The sequence below is a fragment of the Oreochromis aureus genome, linkage group 3 (assembly GCF_013358895.1).
Source record: "Oreochromis aureus strain Israel breed Guangdong linkage group 3, ZZ_aureus, whole genome shotgun sequence".
Classification (NCBI taxonomy): Eukaryota; Metazoa; Chordata; class Actinopteri; order Cichliformes; family Cichlidae; genus Oreochromis; species Oreochromis aureus.
This window is the reverse complement of record NC_052944.1, coordinates 81,878,043-81,896,176: the sequence shown is the minus strand read 5'-3', so window position 1 is coordinate 81,896,176 and position 18,134 is coordinate 81,878,043. Positions and strand designations below refer to the sequence as shown.

General features: G+C 41.9%; 1 long non-coding RNA gene and 1 other non-coding gene across 2 annotated transcripts; one reads left to right on the top strand and one right to left on the bottom strand.

The window, feature by feature from the left end:
* Positions 1 to 8,103: 8,103 nt before the first annotated feature.
* On the bottom strand, positions 8,104 to 10,117 carry LOC120438341. Its single transcript, XR_005611810.1, has 3 exons — positions 9,933 to 10,117; positions 9,770 to 9,859; positions 8,104 to 9,691 (listed from the first exon to the last, which is right to left on the bottom strand). It is a non-coding gene; the product is annotated as an uncharacterized LOC120438341 (long non-coding RNA).
* A 3,203-nt stretch (positions 10,118 to 13,320) lies between these two features.
* LOC120439505 lies at positions 13,321 to 13,426 on the top strand. Its single transcript, XR_005612671.1, has one exon. It is a non-coding gene; the product is annotated as a U6 spliceosomal RNA (small nuclear RNA).
* The last annotated feature ends 4,708 nt before the right edge of the window (positions 13,427 to 18,134 follow it).

The window sequence follows — 18,134 nt, the reverse complement described above, 5'->3', positions numbered from 1 at the left end:
AATTTCTGCCATTCAATAGGCTAAGCAAATTTAAACTTTTTAACATTATGCAAAATTGCAAAACGCTAAGTTGTGTGTCTAATAAAACCTCTGCAATTTGCTTTGCTTCAATTCAGCAGCATCAGGTAATGTTCATTTGTTGATTAATGGTTTTCTTTCAGTTTTGATCTACTGCTGAATATTTTTTATAAAATCGTTTTTCTGTTTTAGCCTCAGCTACGTTGACACAAAGGCATCTGCTGTGATGCTTACACATTAGATAAAGTATCGAAAGTGGCAGCTTTCTTTTTATAGTTATAAAAATATGCAAATGTACTGATCTATGATCTGAATTAAACTATTGACTGACTGTCTGAGGCTAACAGTTACACAATAATACCAAAACTCTGTCCTGATAGTTTCCACTTTCTCTTTTGTATCACACATACTGAGACAATATTCGGGATAAATAACCATGAAAACAATTTATTTATTCAGTTTAGAGGTTTACACATCACATCATTATAATCACAGAGCCCACTTCACTTGAATTGTCCACTTGATGGCGCAGTAGAGCAAATGAATCATCACAGTGCTTCGAACCATGAGTCGACCAATTGGGTGGAAAGCTTCAGTTCATCATGAGGCTTCATCTCACCATCACTACTCTCCACATCATAACCCTTGCACTGCAGTATTACATGCTCTACTGCCCCCTCCTCCTCCTGGCACACTCCACAAAGCCCTGTCTCATGTTCTCCTATCATCTGTAGAAAAAGCAGCTCTCTTCTTCTTCTTCTTCTTTTTCTTCGTCAGTCAAGTTTAATGGCAGCCTGCATCCAAAACTGTTGCATTACTGCCATCTCCTGGCTGTTAATCATCCATCACTCCTGAATCCTCAGATCCTCTTGATGAGACCAGTATTTCTCAAAAACCGAAAAACCAACACTTTCCCTTCACCGTGACTTAACTTATCAACCACTTGTTCAAACGTAAGTTCCCTTCCACCATTCAATTCACCCCACATCACCCTCCTGTGACTTGCATACTTCCTACAACCAAGGAGTACATGCTCAACCGTCTCCATATCAGTGCACCCATCACACAACCCAGTCAGATGTATACCTATCCTAAAAAGAGTCCCATTCAAAAAGCAGTGGCCCATTCGTAGTCTACTGATAACAACCTCCTCTTATCTCTTTAATCCGCTACTCCTCTTGGCTTCTATTGTGTTTTGCACCCTATATAAATGTCTCCCTTTTGTTTCATTATCCCATGCCATTTGCCAGAAGTTCCTACTTTCTGTCCAAACTACACTTTTCCCTTCAGATTTTGACAATTGTATCTGTAAAAAAGCAGCTCTCTCTGCTCGACTTCTCTCTTCTACACACACACTTTCTCCGCCCCCTTTTCCCGGCTCTGCTGTGATTTGTGGCTGTGCGGTCACGTGACTCAGCGTCACAAGGTATCCACGTGGGTTGTTATTTCAAAATTAGCGCCTATCTCCTTTCCCTAAACTCTTTCCTTGGCCTCAAGGAAAACGTCATCGTGAGAAGGAGAACTGCTAAGGACTCAGGAAAAGAGAGGAGCGATGCTGAGAATTGGAACAGCCTTTTTTTAGTAGTGCACACAGCTAACTAGTGTTACTGTGTTAGATGCCTGAATGTTTCTCATGGTCTGATGGGAAATAATGTTTTCTATTCTTTAGCACATCGAACATTAAGCCGTTTACAGAGTTCAGGTTTAAAGGATGAAATCGTTTGTACAGATGCATCTCTCCTCTGGATAAATCTGTTCATCTGTATGGCGGATGATGGCGGCGCGGCAGTAGCACGCAGCGGCCACTCCGGAGCCAAAAATGGTGCTACATTGTTTACGTTTTTGTGTGTATCGTGTTTTTATTTTACTCCATGTATGGATATCGTCGGAACTGGTGTCCGTACATACAACAGCCAGACACTTTGCAACCTAAATAACCCGGTTAACGACACCCAAGAAGGGCTGCGGGAAACGCTACGTGAACTCGGCTTGCTCCGCGAACCAGGCCTCGAAGCCTCGTCATTGCCTGATGCCGGCGGCCGGAGGAGGGGACATCGGAAGCGGTGCGCGAGGAAGCGGTGCGCGAGGAAGCGGAAGCGCGGCAAGCGGGCGGGAGTCTGTGCTAGGCTAAAAACAAACCCTAGCCGGCCGGCTCTCCCGTCCATCATCTTATCCAACGTCTGCTCCCTGGATAATAAACTGGACTATATCCGACTCCAGCAGGCTACACAGCGTGAGGTTAGAGACTGCTGTGTCTTTATTTTCACGGAGACATGGCTCAGCGACAGAGTACCGGACGCCGCTATTCAGCTGAACGGGCTGGCCTCGTTTCGTGCCGACAGAAACGCAGCTCTGTGTGGTAAGACTCGCGGTGGCGGCCTGTGTATCTACATCAACGCGAAATGGTGCAAGAACTCTGTGCTAGTTTCTAGCTATTGCTCATCGCTGGTGGAGTTTGTGACTGTTAGATGCAGACCTTTTTATTTACCACGGGAATTCACCACTGTTTTCATTATCGGAGTGTACATTCCACCTAGCGCTAATGCTAAGGAAGCGTTAGGGGAACTGTATACAAACATCAGTGAACTGCAAAACACACACCCGGATGGACTGTTCATTGTTGCTGGAGATTTCAACCATGCAAATCTCAAGTCAGTGCTTCCTAGATTCCATCAGTATGTGGACTTTGCAACGAGAGGGGAAAACACGCTGGATCTTGTTTATACAAACATCCCCGGCGCATATTGGGCAGAGCCCCGCCCCCACCTTGGCTACTCAGTCCACATCTCTGTTATGCTAATTCCAGCATACAGACCACTCGTCAGGCGATCAAAACCGGTTCTGAAGCAGGTGAAAACCTGGCCAGCAGGAGCCACCTCTGCTCTTCAGGACTGTTTTGAGAGCACTGACTGGAACATGTTTAGGGAGGCAGCAACTTACGGCGACTTCACTGACTTGGAGGAGTACACGTCATCAGTGTCCAGCTACATCAACAAATGCACCGATGACGTCACTGTCTCCAAGACCATCATCTCACGACCCAATCAGAAACCGTGGATTACTGCGAAATGCGTGCACTTCTGAGGACCAGAGACTCTGCCTTCAAAGCGGGAGATAAGGTGGCGCTTAGCAGAGCTAGGGCGGAACTTTCTCGGGCCATCAGAGAGGCGGCGTGCGTGCACACCCAGAGAATCCACAACCACTTCAAGGACAGCGGCGACACACGGCGCATGTGGCAGGGCTTACAAGCCGTCACCAACTACAGGACGACAACACCTGCCTGTGATGGTGACGGCTCCCTCCCAGATGCGCTGAACAACTTCTACGCTCGGGTTCGACAGGCAGAACGGCGTGGCGGCGAGGAAGTCCACCCTCCTCCGAACGACCAGGTGCTGTGTCTCACTACAGCTGAGGTGAGGAAAACTCTACGCAGAGTCAACCCACATAAAGCTGCTGGTCCAGACAACATCCCAGGCAGAGTGCTCAGAGAATGTGCTGAACAGCTGGCAGATGTTCTCACCGACATCTTCAACATCTCTCTGAGCAGTGCCGTCGTTCCCACGTGCTTCAAGGCCACCACCATCGTCCCCCGTGCCCAAGAAGTCTTCTGTGTCCTGTCTCAACGACTACCGTCCTGTTGCACTTACACCCACCATCATGAAGTGCTTGAGCGGCTCGTCATGAGACACATCAAGACCCTGCTGCCCCCCTCACTGGACCCACTGCAATTTGCATACCGCTATAACCGCTCAACGGATGACGCCATCTCCACTGCACTCCATCTTGCCCTCACGCACTTGGACAAGAAGGACACACACGTTCGAATGCTGTACATAGATTTCAGCTCAGCATTTAACACGATCATCCCCCAACAGCTGATCAGAAAGCTGAGCCTGTTGGGCCTGAACACCTCCCTCTGCAACTGGATCCTGGACTTTCTGACCGGAAGGCCTCAGTCAATACGGATCGGGAACTGCACCTCCAGCACCACCACACTGAGCACTGGGGCCCCACAAGGCTGTGTGCTCAGTCCTCTACTGTTCACACTGCTGACTCATGACTGTGTAGCAACACACAGTTCAAATCACATCATTAAGTTCGCTGATGACATGACCGTGGTGGGTCTCATTAGCAAGAACGACGAGTCAGCGTACAGAGAGGAAGTGCAGAGGCTAACGGTCTGGTGTAAAGACAACAACCTGTCTCTGAATGTTGACAAGACAAAAGAGATGGTTGCTGACTTTAGGAGGACACGAGGCGACCACTCACCGCTGAGCATCAACGGCTCCTCTGTGGAGATCGTCGACGGCAAAAAATTCCGGGGCGTCCACCTGGATAAAGACCTCGGATGGTCCCTCAACACCAGCTTCCTGCACAAGAAAGCCCAACAGCGTCTCTTCGTTCTGAGAAGACTGAGAAAGGCCCAGCTTCCACCACCGATCCTGACCACCTTCTATAGAGGAACTATTGAGAGCATCCTGAGCAGCTGTATCACTGCCTGGTTTGGGAACTGTGCCATATCGGACCGCAAGACCCTACAGCGGATAGTGGGAACAGCAGAGAAGATCATCGGGGTCTCTCTCCCCTCTATTAAGAACATCTACACCACACGCTGCATCCGCAAAGCCACCAGCATTGTGGCTGATTGGACACACCCCTCTCACACACTCTTCACACTCCTGCCATCTGGAAAAAGGTACCGAAGCATTCGGGCACACACATCCAGACTGTGCAACAGCTTCTTTCCACAAGCCATCCGTCTCCTCAACAAAAAGGGACTGGACTGATAAACACACACACACACACACACACACTCTATCACTCAACTCAACTACCTCAAAGCATTGAGACTGGACTTACACATCAACCTGTAAATGCTCTTTTTGCACAATATTTTTATGTTTACTGTTCCTGCACTACCTACATACCAAGTATGTTTACGGTTTCCTTTGCACTACCTACCTACCAAGTATGTTTACGGTTTCCTTTGCACTACCTACCTAGTTAGAATAGTTAGTTTTTAGTTAGATAGTTAGTTTTTGTTAATTTATGTTGTAATTTTTGTTAGGTCAGTCTGTCCTGTCTCTAGTTAGCTAGTTTAGTGATTTTCTGTTAATTTATGTTGCATGTAGCACCTTGGCCCTGGAGGAACGTTGTTTCGCTTCACTGTGTACAAACTGTATATGGCTGAAGTGACAATAAAGCCAACTTGACTTGACTTGACTTCAATGACAAAAACACGGAGGTGATGGTTTTTGGTCGCCCTAAATGTGTATTTAGATGCCAGCTGATGACTGTCCCTTAATGTAATCAGAACTGAGCATAAACTTAGAGGAGATTGTTCCACAGCACAATCTGCCTTTTGAGATAAGACAGGCCTCTTCTGTTTGTTTTATCTTGTTTTAAATATAAGGCTGTTTTAATTTTGATGTTTGTTTTTTTTACCATTTTGTTTTATTCTATTGGTCCTGTGCTGGGTATTTTAAAGTGCTGTATGAATAAAGATGGTTTGGATCGGATTGGATAAAATTAAATACATCTTGTTCTCTTAGAATTTACTGTTGTGATCCAGTGTAACTCTTTTTCTCCTCCCTGTTAAGGATCTCTGTGCCTACAATAAATTGTCCTCCATCCATCACTGAACTGCACTGAAGTAAAACTTATAGTATCTGTGCCATCAGAAATTGAATTTGAATAAGTTAAATTGGAATTGGAATTGCTCAGATTGAATCTGAATTGTAACTTGAATAAAAGCTTTTGAAAACTGAATTTGAATTAGTCTAATTTGAAATTGAATTTATGGTTTGAAAATGATCATCACTAAATTTAAATTGAATTTTAAATTTTGAAAATGAATTGATTTGCTTTGAAACTGCATTTTATCCTATAAAAATTCAGCTCTCAAATAATTTCAGTTTCACTCTCACCATTCAGTTTCAGTTCTACAATTCAATTTCAGTTCCAAAATTCAGTTTTTTGGGACTTACATCCAGTTCCGGTTCAAGCACAGATTAATAGAACTACTCTTTACTAGTGGACTGAAAGTGCTACTGACGGGAATTTACAGCGTCTTGAGATGAATTAAGACTTCAGAAGTCATTCGTCATGTCGAATGACCAGCGGATAAACTTTCAGTTTGGTAATAAATGTATTACATGTATAAGAACAAGCGTCATGTTAACAAATGATAGCTGTACAGTAACTTTTATGCTTGTCACATGACTGTAAACAGTCTTGTCACATGACTGTAATGAGAGTACAGGAGAGTAACTGAGTACAATTCCGCTTTGTGATGGAGGTGATTTTCTTTATATTGTGTCAGATAAAGTCTGACAGCTTTTCTTCAATTCAATTCATTTGATTTGATGATGAGATGAGAGAGATAGCCTTTATATGTCAGTTGCAGGTCTTTTGCCCACAACTGAGATGACAGACCTTGCCGACCGTACATACAATACAAAAACATCACATTGGGGAGACAGGTCAGGCTAGGTAGCGAGGAAAAAAAAAACATTGAAAGGTGTAACACAAAAGGATAATACAGGAATGTACAGATATCAAAACACCATAGCACAATAAACACAGACAAGCAACATGGGAAAGTGTTCCTGTGTGTACAGCTGATCTGGGACCGCTGCAATCTTCAACTGCGCCTGCGCTGCAATCTTCTGCAATCTTTGACCGCTGCAATCTTCGACCTGATGTCCACATCAGAGGGGAGGTAAGCGTTGGAGGTGGCGTTGGATCTGGGGTAGGGAGGGCGATGCGTCAGTGACTGCTTATCAGTATCAGTATATGTGTGTGTGTGTGTGTCCATAGTTCAGCTGAGACAGTGACCTTCGCCCTGCCAGGCTAAGTAAACAGTCTTCCAGCCAACCCAGGTGGCCTTGCATGGAATGGGAAGGAACAGACTCAACATAGTCGTTATCAGCGAGTTTTTTTTTCAGCTCCAGCCTTGAGCCCACAGCTGGCACCGAGGGGTAGCCGGATTATGATGGTAATTTTTCTGTTACAACAACTCATGAGACTTTCAAAGCTGTTCTTTGAAACAGACTCTGAGAGAGTGTTCCAGGGAAAGTAATACAAAAAACACGAGACCGGACAAGGACATAAGCAGGGAAGATAAGGGAGAGGAGAGGAGAAAAAGTGTGTCCGCCTCCTCTGAGAGCCAAAAGAAGTTTGTTCATTTGTTTTCACAGATGAAACCAGCCAACAGTAAATCAGATGTTAACTCCACATGACCTTCATCTGTAAGCGGTAACCGCTTCCTGTTGTGTGTGTGTACTTGTGAAACAGCACTGGATCAATGCATATAACTGATGTGCACATGTCCAACAGAAGAAGGTCGTCATCGTCTGTCCTGTTCCTTATTCTGTCATTGTTGCTCCCAGAAATGTGTTATTATTTCAAACATGTGAAGCTGAACTCTGACGCATAACATCAAACAGCTCAGCAACCAGTCACACATTCAAATGTAATGCAGCTCTTTGAGTGTTTGAACCTGCTGTTGTGTTGCTTTTGTGTGCTGGTGTCACTGATGGCTGCTGCTGCCATGACAACAAACACACAAACACTGTCATGTTGTCGGTCTGTGTGTTAGCAGTGTAGACCTTTGTTGTTAGGGCCAAAGGTCAAAGTTGACTTTCAAAATTAATGTAAAGGAACCATGTGGAGTATAATATCTAATATGAAAGGACATGAAGAGAGATGAACAACACACAGTTTATTTTTTCAATACGATGTCACAATGACACCACAAAGTGTCACAAAATCACACACTGCATGAAAAAATCTTAAAATCTGAAGTTTTTACAGGTTATAGAAGCCAAAGATTTCCAGTTCTGCTCCAATCATGTGGGTAAAGATATTATAAATTCAAAGGTCAAAGGTCATGAACACTTTCTTTGTTTGAGCTTTTTAAAATATTATTTTTTTAGTGCAACATTATGTGACTTCACAATGACACAAAGATTAATATACTGCACTAGATTTACATATTAACACTGCTGACACCTGCACATGATCTATAAAACATTATGACAGTGAGACAGCACTGCCACCATGAGGTCAAACTGGAGCATTGCAGGTAATAATTCTCAGCCTGAACACTGTTGGAACATCAGACCTCCGCACACTTTGAACTCATTGTTATTCTGAACGTTTCTAGTTTCACTTTGATTCTATTATTTTCTTCTCTCTGTGGTGATCCTTTGGTTTTCTTTTTGTTTCACTTCCTGTTTTATTGTGAAATAATCTGTTCTCTAATTTGTCACTTTACTTCCTATTCCTGTCTCTCCACACAGATTTCTACCTTCCTGCAGTGACCCTGAAGTATCAGAGCTGACTGACTCTCTAAACACATTGATTACCTCATTTCAGATACATGGAAATCTGACCTGCATCTGAGTGTCCTGGACTCATGTATAAGACCAAAATCCAGACTTAGTTGTGAGCAGGTTTTACGTGTGTTGTGTTCTCACTGAAAAAATTACAACATTCAGAGCCCTAAAAGAAAGCTGCTGATAACTTTTACAACAGCCTCTGCATTTTATATTTTTAGCCACTGTGTTCAGTAGACTGTGTTTGTAGAGTCCACCGAGGAAGAGAAGACATTTTCCCCTTAATGGCTGTGATAGGACTGATATCAGTTAAACTGACCTCGTCTACCTCTCCAGGTTTTCTATTTGGCCACAAAACCCTAAAAATCTCATAAATCTGTTTTTTAACGCAAACCTCTTTGGCCCCACTGAGCACAGATGTCCCTGTATGCTATGCTGGCCACTTGTTATAGAGTTCCATGTATGCCCTGTCTGCTAGAAAGCAGGGCATACATGGAAAAAGTCAATGAACTTGTCTTTTAAAGAACACTGGTCACCTGTCCTTGCCCCACGTTTAAATCCTCTTTGTTTATATAATTTAATAAAACACAACTTGTGATTCCTCAAAGGCAATTATGTCATTTATCTTTAATGTTTGCTTTAAAATAATTCATTTTTATGTATTCAAGTTAAAAAGAACAGTAAAAAGAGTTAAAAATGTTAAATAAGAAGATTTTATATATGTGACCCGTGGTAGGTACCTATTTAAAATAGGACAGAGCCGTAGGCGCACAGTCAGTTAAAAAGAATTTAATTTTTAATACAAAATAAAAGTAACAATGTAACAGCGGCACTTAAACAATTAAAAGCTTTACCTTATTTAAAAACGATAAAACTGTATGATTGCCCGTGAGACAGGACAAGCGCTGCGGGGAACCATTAAAAACAAATCAACATAACACAGGTTAAAAAGGGACAGCAACTGACACGACCCCAAATGGGCAAAACACTATAGAGAAAAACAAAAGCTTCAGTGCCGTCTTCACTCAGGCCCACCGCTGTGCATGCAGAAGCGGTGAGGGAAAAAAAAGGATTTGTTCTCCCTGCAGCGCCTTCACCGTTCGCGACAATATATCTATACACATTTAAGAAAAGGGTTAAAAATACTAAAAGAATCAATATTTGTGGTGCCTACTGATACAGAAAAAAGAAAAGAAAAACAAAACAAAACAATCGACAGCCGCAACAGTCAGTCTGTCGACTTACACCAGTTTAAAACAAATTAAAACACACTGATGTGTCGGGTCCTTTGCCCGCAACCAGAAATCCACCGGGCAAAGCAGCAGCTCGGTACTCTGTGAATAAAAGGCAGGAGATCACTTATGCTGGACAATAAAACACAGGAATATTCCTCAACTTAATTGTTTTGTTACCTGTCCACAAGTTCGTATCACACCCAAATAACTGTGGGTCAGTGGCGATGAAGTCCACTGTACTGTTCTCACGGGAGCAATGTTTCCCACCTACAAGGGTGCACATAACTATAAACCTCTGCCAACAGCCAGAGCTCAAGTGGTACATTTTTGTGTAACCTACCGTTCTAAAAGAAGTTTAGGGGAGGACCCATATCAGACTTTCATAGACAGAAGTTAACACCAACTTGCCCAACTTGGACCACACACTTGCAGCTTCAGGTTTGCTGAGGAATACCTAATTGCCCACACCTGCGCTTATGAAAGGAGCACAGACCAGCTCCGCCCACCAGGGGCGGTTCCAAGTCTCCAGGTCTCACCTGTCACATTCATAACCTCACTTCCTGGTGGGTTACCTGTATTGCTTCATTTCCTGTTTACTTCCTCTTCCTGGTTGTTCTAAGAGGGAGAGTGACATACGGTCATGCTCTGAGCTTTATAGTGATGGGATTTCTGGCTATTTTTGCTCCAAACCGGCTCTTCAGGTTTTTTTGTTTCTTTAATTAATTTATTATTAACAATTATATAAAATTATGCACAAAAGGAATTACTAACGTAAAAAAGGTGGTTTTATTTATATATGTTTATATATAAATATATGCGGTGGCCCCTAGAGACAAAGCACGTACAAATTCCAAAACACATTTCTGCTGTTAACTGAACTTCCAAAACAGAGCTACCTAGATCACTTAAATTACACAATTGACAGCATATGTGTATTGTTTGTGTATTTATACACAAGCACTCAATTATATTCAAATAATTTAAAAAAAAATGTTGATTTACCTGTTACTACCACACACCAAATCCGGTCGTTGGTACTTGCTGGCTTGTGTAGCCACTAGGTAACAAAAAAACCAACACTGCGCCGAGCATCCTGGAGCACTTCTGTTTCGTTTTGAAGTTTGTACGTGCTTTGTCTCTAGGGGCCACCGTAAATATACTTTTATTTATTCACTCCACATAAAATGTAATAAATAAATCATATAATACAAAAACCAACTATTTACAGTTCAACTTTTAACTAGAGATGGCACGATACCACTTTTTTTATGTCCGATACCGATATGAATCCGATATACTGTGTTTATTAATCAAGAAAAACTGTTTTTTTAATATCTTGCTGCTTTTTGTATAAGTTCATACTCAAGTTAAAAAAACAAAACAAAACACTAAAGCTATTCTGTTATTAAGCTATTCTCAGCCTCAGATACTTATTAAATACTTTAACTGATCAAACACACACATCCACAAATATGCACATAACACTAATGTGCAATAATCTTTTCTGGCATCGTTGTATTTTTACTGAGTTGTATATAGCATTTGTATTCTATTTTTATCTTATTGTATATTTTATTCTATTTTATTCTACTGTATATAGTATTGTATTTTATTCTGTACAGTTGTGTACTGTATTTAGTCTTATTTTATTTTATTCTAATTTTTGCTTCAGAACTTTTGCACTGTCCACTTCCTGCTGTGACAAAACAAATTTCCCACGTGTGGGACTAATAAAGGTTATCTTATCTTATCTTATCTTATCTTATCTTATCTTATCTTAAATCACACATAGCTCATGTAGAAACAAACAAACAAATGAACGAAATATGTTCTCAGATCCTCAACTAATCAAAGTGATGTCGTGACAAAAATGAATGACCAACAAAACATTTTTTCTTCTTCATTTCTGACAAACAAAGTTGTGTAAAACGTTTCCAGCGGTTAGTATCCTGGTTGCTAGGCAACCTGAGCAGCGCGACGGCCAGACCGTCCCATTTCACAAGCCTCGCACTTCCGGCCTTTGCGGTCTTTGAGTACGCGGCCCTCGAGGACCGTTAAGGCTGCGTACTTTAAGGTTGCAGAACCTGAATTGGGATACAGCCTAAGGGTGTTCCAATTCTCAGCATCGCTCCTCTCTTTTCCTGAGTCCTTAGCAAATCTTCTTCCCACGATGACGATTTCATCGAGGCCAAGGAAAATAGTTTTGGAAAAGGAGATATGCACTAATTTTGAAATAACACCCCACATGGTTACTTGTGCAGCTGAGTCACGTGACCGCACAGTAACAAATCACCAGAGAGCCAGGAAAAGGGGGCGGAGGACGTGTGTGTGTAGGAGAGGAGTCGAGCAGAGAGAGCTGCTTTTTCATGAAACGGGAGTAAAGTAGTGAACTTACAGGAACATATACCACTACCAACGTTTGGATCGATATCTGCATCGATCTGCAAACCCTTGTCTCCTGGATTGTAGCTGAGATCAGCGTGAACCACGTGGGTCTCTGCTCCCTGATCTGTTTCCTGTTTGGAAAGACTTCCGGCTTTATCGCGGAGTTTCTCTCGGTTTGTGGGCTCATCTAAAGGTAAGCACCGAGCTAACTTTAATGTGGGTTCAGTTTATGTTGAGTTTATCTCTGTTGGGAATAATAGATTGCTTGGTATACACTGGAGTTAGACAGACTGTAGAGTTCGTGATTGCTTGCAACATTATGAAATGGCGGTTGCTAGAGGGTAAGAATACATACAGAAAAATAGTCTTGGAACAAAAGGATTGGGTGCAGGGCAGGAGAACAGCCAACCCCCACCCCCAGGACAGATAGCCACAGGTACAAGCCTGGGGGGAGGGCAACCCCCAGGGATCCGATTTTTCAGTGATGACGTGACGAATCCTACTTCCGGGCCTAAAGTAGTCTGCGTTTAATATGGCCTTTGTGTTGTTAACAAGGTTAATGTTTTGTATTTTCTTCTGTTTAATCTCAAAAAGCTCCTAAAACAGTCAGTGATCACTGTTGATCCCTCGGCTTTTATTACCGCTAATCATTTATTTGAGCTCAGTTTTTAAAACCTTACGATGTAACTACAGCACAGCCCATGCAGCAGTATATGAATGCCTAACCTCGTATTGTGGATGGATTATCTCACTTGTTCTCCTGGCTGAAGTTTAGTCCTTTTCCAGCATCCTGCCATGCGATTACATTTGTTCCTGACCACCGAGAACACTCACGTTAACTTTTATCGAGTGGAAAAAAAGTTAGCTTGTTTATATTATGCTAACATAGCTGTGTCGCTAGCGGTCACGTAGCACATCATTATATACCAGCTAGCCAAACTTCAGTAACCCTACAAACGTCACTGCTGTTTAGTTTTCTGTCTTCATTTATGTTGGAAGTGATAGCAGAGCTGTACGTTTTAATTTGTTTCCAAAACCCCCGCAGTCAGGACATGCTATATTGTATTTAGATAGAAGCTAGCGAGCTAACTTCCTGCTAACTTCTAACTCCGTTAAATGTCATAAATTCCATTTTCATGGATGCCTGGATGTTAAACTCAATTGTTACACCTGGTAGAGCAGAACACTGATCATTTTATTAAAGATGAAAGACTTTAGACAGTTTTTCAACTCTCAGTAATGCCATAGTGATCGTTTGATATATGGACCTGCAGCGGAGTTTAGGCCCAGACACGGCCAGTGACGTCAGACTGAACAACCGGTGCAGGGGTGCCAAAGGGCTACCTTGCTTCGGCAAGCGCGTACGCTAAATTGGATACGATACAGAGAAGATTAGCATGGCCCCTGCGCAAGGATGACACGCAACTTCGTGAAGCGTTCCAAAGCGCTACCCCCGCCGCCCGCCCCCCTTACGCTATAAAGGTGTGTGTGAGGAATGCTCCTCAGATCAGCCTTTAGAATACTACTTCAAAGGATGATCTCCAGATGCATCTGTATTTTATTTATTCCCAGCCAGGGGCGATTCTAGGATCAGAGCTTTGGGGGTGTTGTCAGTCCCTGCATCCTTAAATGTTGTTGCTGCAAAAGAAGAATGGATTGGAATGGGAAAAAAAATACATATCCTAACCTTAATTACTGGGGGAGAATAATGAATGATGCTCATAGTGAGTAAAAAGTAAACTGAGTGCATTTTTTGGACAGAGATTAACTTTTAATGTGTATAATGTATAATACAGAAACATAAAAAAAAAACACTCCCAAAACAGAATAAATTATTACAAAATATTAATAAAAACGATAAAAATGGAGGCATCTTTGCCTGTGGTAGAATGTATACAATGTATGAATTTTTTTTTTTACTGCAGATACTAATTTTACTAATTTAATAATAATAATTTTGTGTTGTAAGATTTATGAGTTTCATGCTTTCATAGTGGTACTTAGGAGAGCTTGACATTTTTATCAAGTGTTACACACTGTAAAAAGTTTGAGAAACACTGATAAGTGTATGTGTGCTTTTGGAAAACATTTAAAGCTTCTGTACAGAATCTTTGAAACAAGCTTACAACATTTTTAGAATATAAACAGAGCGCTCTGCTTCTCTTTACAGCTCCTCACTCCACCAGGGCTCTGTTTGGCACTTTCTGATAGTGTGCAAATGTGATGTATGTACTGCGGCAGTCATACAGACAACTAGATGGTCCAAAAGTTGGCCTACCTATTACTGGCTGAGGTTTTAATAGAGTTGTGGCTGAACCACATAAAATATATCATTAATTTTAAAATCCCCAATCAATGATAATGTTATGTTGGAATGTTGTTAAAGGGGGTCAAAAATGTTTCAACTCAGTTTGTTTTGCAGATTCTGTATAGCAGCTTTAATATAGGGAGAACACAACTTCCAGATTGTGTGAGTAAAATCAGGTTTTGTCTCTTTGTCAGTTTAACAGTTTCTGTTTTGCCTGTCAGTTGTCTGTTTTATTACCTGGTTCTTCCTGACCTTGTACTTTCTCCTCACGTTCCCCTCTTTCTTCTCTCCCATTTTGCACTGACAATCATACACAAATAGATTGCATTCAATTAGATGAAAAATTACATTAATATGAAAAAATACTATTAAGATGACTAACAAAAAGTCCTCTCTCAGTATCCATTGCAAACAGGACAGTGGTAACAACAGTAGGCTACGGACAATCTTAATTTTTAGATTTTAAATAGGCTATATAAATTTCAATGGGAGCAACAGGACGGTCAGATGTGGCTAATTTTACTACAGAGTAGGACGGATTGTAGAGTAGCAAACGTCTTCGGAAAAGACGTTTTCAACACTGCAGGTTACCTGGTGTGATGTTTTTCTGCTAAAAAGAAACATGGTCTGAGTCCTACCTAACTATATAAAGAGTAACTGAAGGTTAAATGCAGCTAACATGTCCTGTTTTAAGCCAGACACTCAACCTCCGCTCCGCTGCCTCTCAGCCGCCATCACTCTGGCTGAAGCACCCCAAAAAATGGGTCAATATCGCCCCTGCTCCCAGCGCAAATGAAGACGTCTGATTTTGGAAGTATTGCTACCATCAAAAAGAATCGTACTTCAACAGCTCCTGGATGAGGTCTTCTGCTGCTCTCCTCAGTATCTGTTCACAGTTTATTGTGAAGAGGTTGAGAGAAGAGTGAGGCTGCGTCCACACTAGCCCGGATAGATTGGAAAACGGCGTTCTCTTCTGAAAACATTCCATGTCCACACTAGCATTTTCAGTCGTTTTCACAGTGTTGCGCGTCCACATTGAAACAGCTGAAAACGCTTATGTGCCAGTACTGCACATGCGTGAAACGCAAGAAGATTCGACCTGCCTCATTTCTGTCTGCTGCTTATTTACTTTCTGGTGTTTTGACAAACCATCGTACTTTGGCAAAACGTCCTACCGTAAGTAGTTTATGCAGATTTCTGCTGTCACAGAGTAATTCCAGCACAAATTTAAGTTTGCCACTTAACTTTGCCCATCAGAGTATGCTTGTAGCTCATATTCAAAAAGCCAGGACAGTTTGCCACTTAATTTTACCCATTAAAGTATGCTTGTAGGTAACATTCACAAAGGTATCATGGTTTGGCACTTAATTTTACCCATCAGAGTATGTTTCTAGCAGTTATTGACAAAGGTTTTGCGCATGTGCTGAAACAACGTGTAGGATGGTATGTTAGGTAGGATGGATTCCCAGAACACGGGCTCTTTGAAACGTGGCAGCAAAATGTTGAGGAAAAGCACAGAGTTTTTTAAATGGACTAACAATGAGGTGGACTTGTTGCTGTGAGTAACACAAAAGTAAAAAGTTGCAAAAGCGATTGAGAGTTAAATAATTTCAAGAAATCTGGAGCATGTACAGACTGATATTAATCTTTAATAGGACTGTCAAAATTGAGAGCAAACAAAACAACTGCTGTATAACGCCCTCCGCTATCCTAGTTTAATTGGTCACATGACTGCATCATAAGGTTAACATGCGTCATCGTTTTAGAAAGTTTCCGTTTTCGCTGTCCACACTGCAACGCAAATCCACCGTTTTCAGATGTATTCGTTTTCAAGAGCGTTTTCAAACCACTGCGCTTTCCATCAGCGAAAACGTCGTCTCAGTGTGGACCGGATGCCAAAATGGAGAGAAAACGTTGTATTGTCAAACAAAAACGCGTTAGTGTTGACGTAGCCTCAGGCTACACTCACACTATTCAGCAGGTGTTTCCACTTCAATGTAGTCCACATCTATTCCATTAAAATATGCTCAACAAGTGTCAGTCCCATACTAAACACGCTTATCTGGCTAAGTGTTTTTTGCTCTCCCACAAAACCATCTTCACTAGGGCTGTGCGATATGACCAAAATCTCATATCCCGATATTAAGACATCTATCGTCCGATAACGATATAAATCACAAAAATGTAACATTTTCTGTAAATTCTGTGAATGTCGGGCAGCTCGACTTGCGTGAAGTGTTTCCAGCTGGGCGTCGCGTTCCTGGAGTCGAGTGTTTTAACCCATGCATGAAACGATACATTTTTAGACATAGGTTGTAACGGCCGCCGTTTTATTTGTAAGTATTTATTACACAGCGTGCTGCGGGGAAAAGCCTGTTCTAACGTTTGAGTCTAAGGTTTATTTTTTTTAGCACCTGACTGCTCTTTTTTGCTTCTCATCCGTAAATACTCTGCATCTTTCACGTGATTCAGTTTATTTTGAAAAGTCTCAACAGGATCTTGAGCTTTATTGTGAAAGGTTTATGTGGAAAATAAACAAGCGGACACGCCGTGGTTTTACCGTCGGTGTTGCTAACGACAACGCATAAAAACAAGCGCTTGTCCATCCGTAGTGTGGTTATATTAAATATAAAAGAAAGAGAGAACTTTAAGAAATTAATGTAGCCATTACAGTGACCATCAAAATGATGAAAAAATATGGCCGGAAACAGTTTATTTTGCGACACCACTAATCAAACGATAGCGTAAAATGAAACGATAGACGTTTTTATATCGTCATCCGATATATATCGTTATATCGAACAGCCCTAATCGTCACCTGTGTCTCTTTCTTCTCTCTGTACTAAAACTAGAACCTCTGTTGTAGGAGCTTTTGACATTCTCTACTTCAATCTCAGTGTCTTCCGTGTTGGGTGATTCTCTGCGTTCTTCCTCCTCTTCTTGCTTCAATCTCAGGGGTAGACTGCCCTGAGATATGTTTTTCCACTGACTAGGGGATTATTCTGCCCCTGCAGTTGAGATTTGAGATGGACAGATCCGATATTACGTATTGGTCCGATACTCACCTAAATTACTTGATCAGTTATCGAAAAGAAATACAAAATTTAATCCGATCCTTTAAATATCAGAAAAGCACTTCACAAAAACTTGCGACATAGCGTAACCCAGCTCATAACCTTAGCACGTTGGAGCAGCATGCGTCATGTGATAGAGGGGCTGTGGCGTAAGAGAGCTGTCGGTGGTCTCGTGGAGCATTTGGAGCTTTGCTACGAAACCAGCATTTCATCTAAGAGAAAGCTGTCCCGGAGAAAGCAAGAAAGCATTCTTACACTAAGCTTAACAACCGATATATGGAGCGACTGCCTCTTCTTCTCTCCCCTTCCCTCTCCTGTTGCTACTTCAATCATAAAACTGATCAATGATCAGCTGATTGGCTTTTCTGTTGTAGTCTTGGATCCTGGACCTGACCACACACATGCAAAACCAGTGTGCTGTGCTGTGCAGTTTCTCAACAATGACGTGCATTTTTGGAGATGTGTTCGGCAAATAAACAAAAACGTCATATTGCCAGAAGTGTCATCACTAAAAACACTATGTCGAAAATCAAGCCTTTTATCATCACATTCTTGGTCTACCAATAAACAATGGCCTAGTGTTTATTTTTATCTTTTGTAAAGACAGCATCTGTGAGGATCTCCTGTTGCTACTTCAATCATGAAACTGATCAATGATCAGCTGATCGTCTGACTTTCATCCTCGATGACTTTTATATCTCGTCAGGACTGGATTTTATATTCCTGATGGCAACTTGACTTGGACGCGGTGAGTTTTCTTCTTTCTCGGAACTCC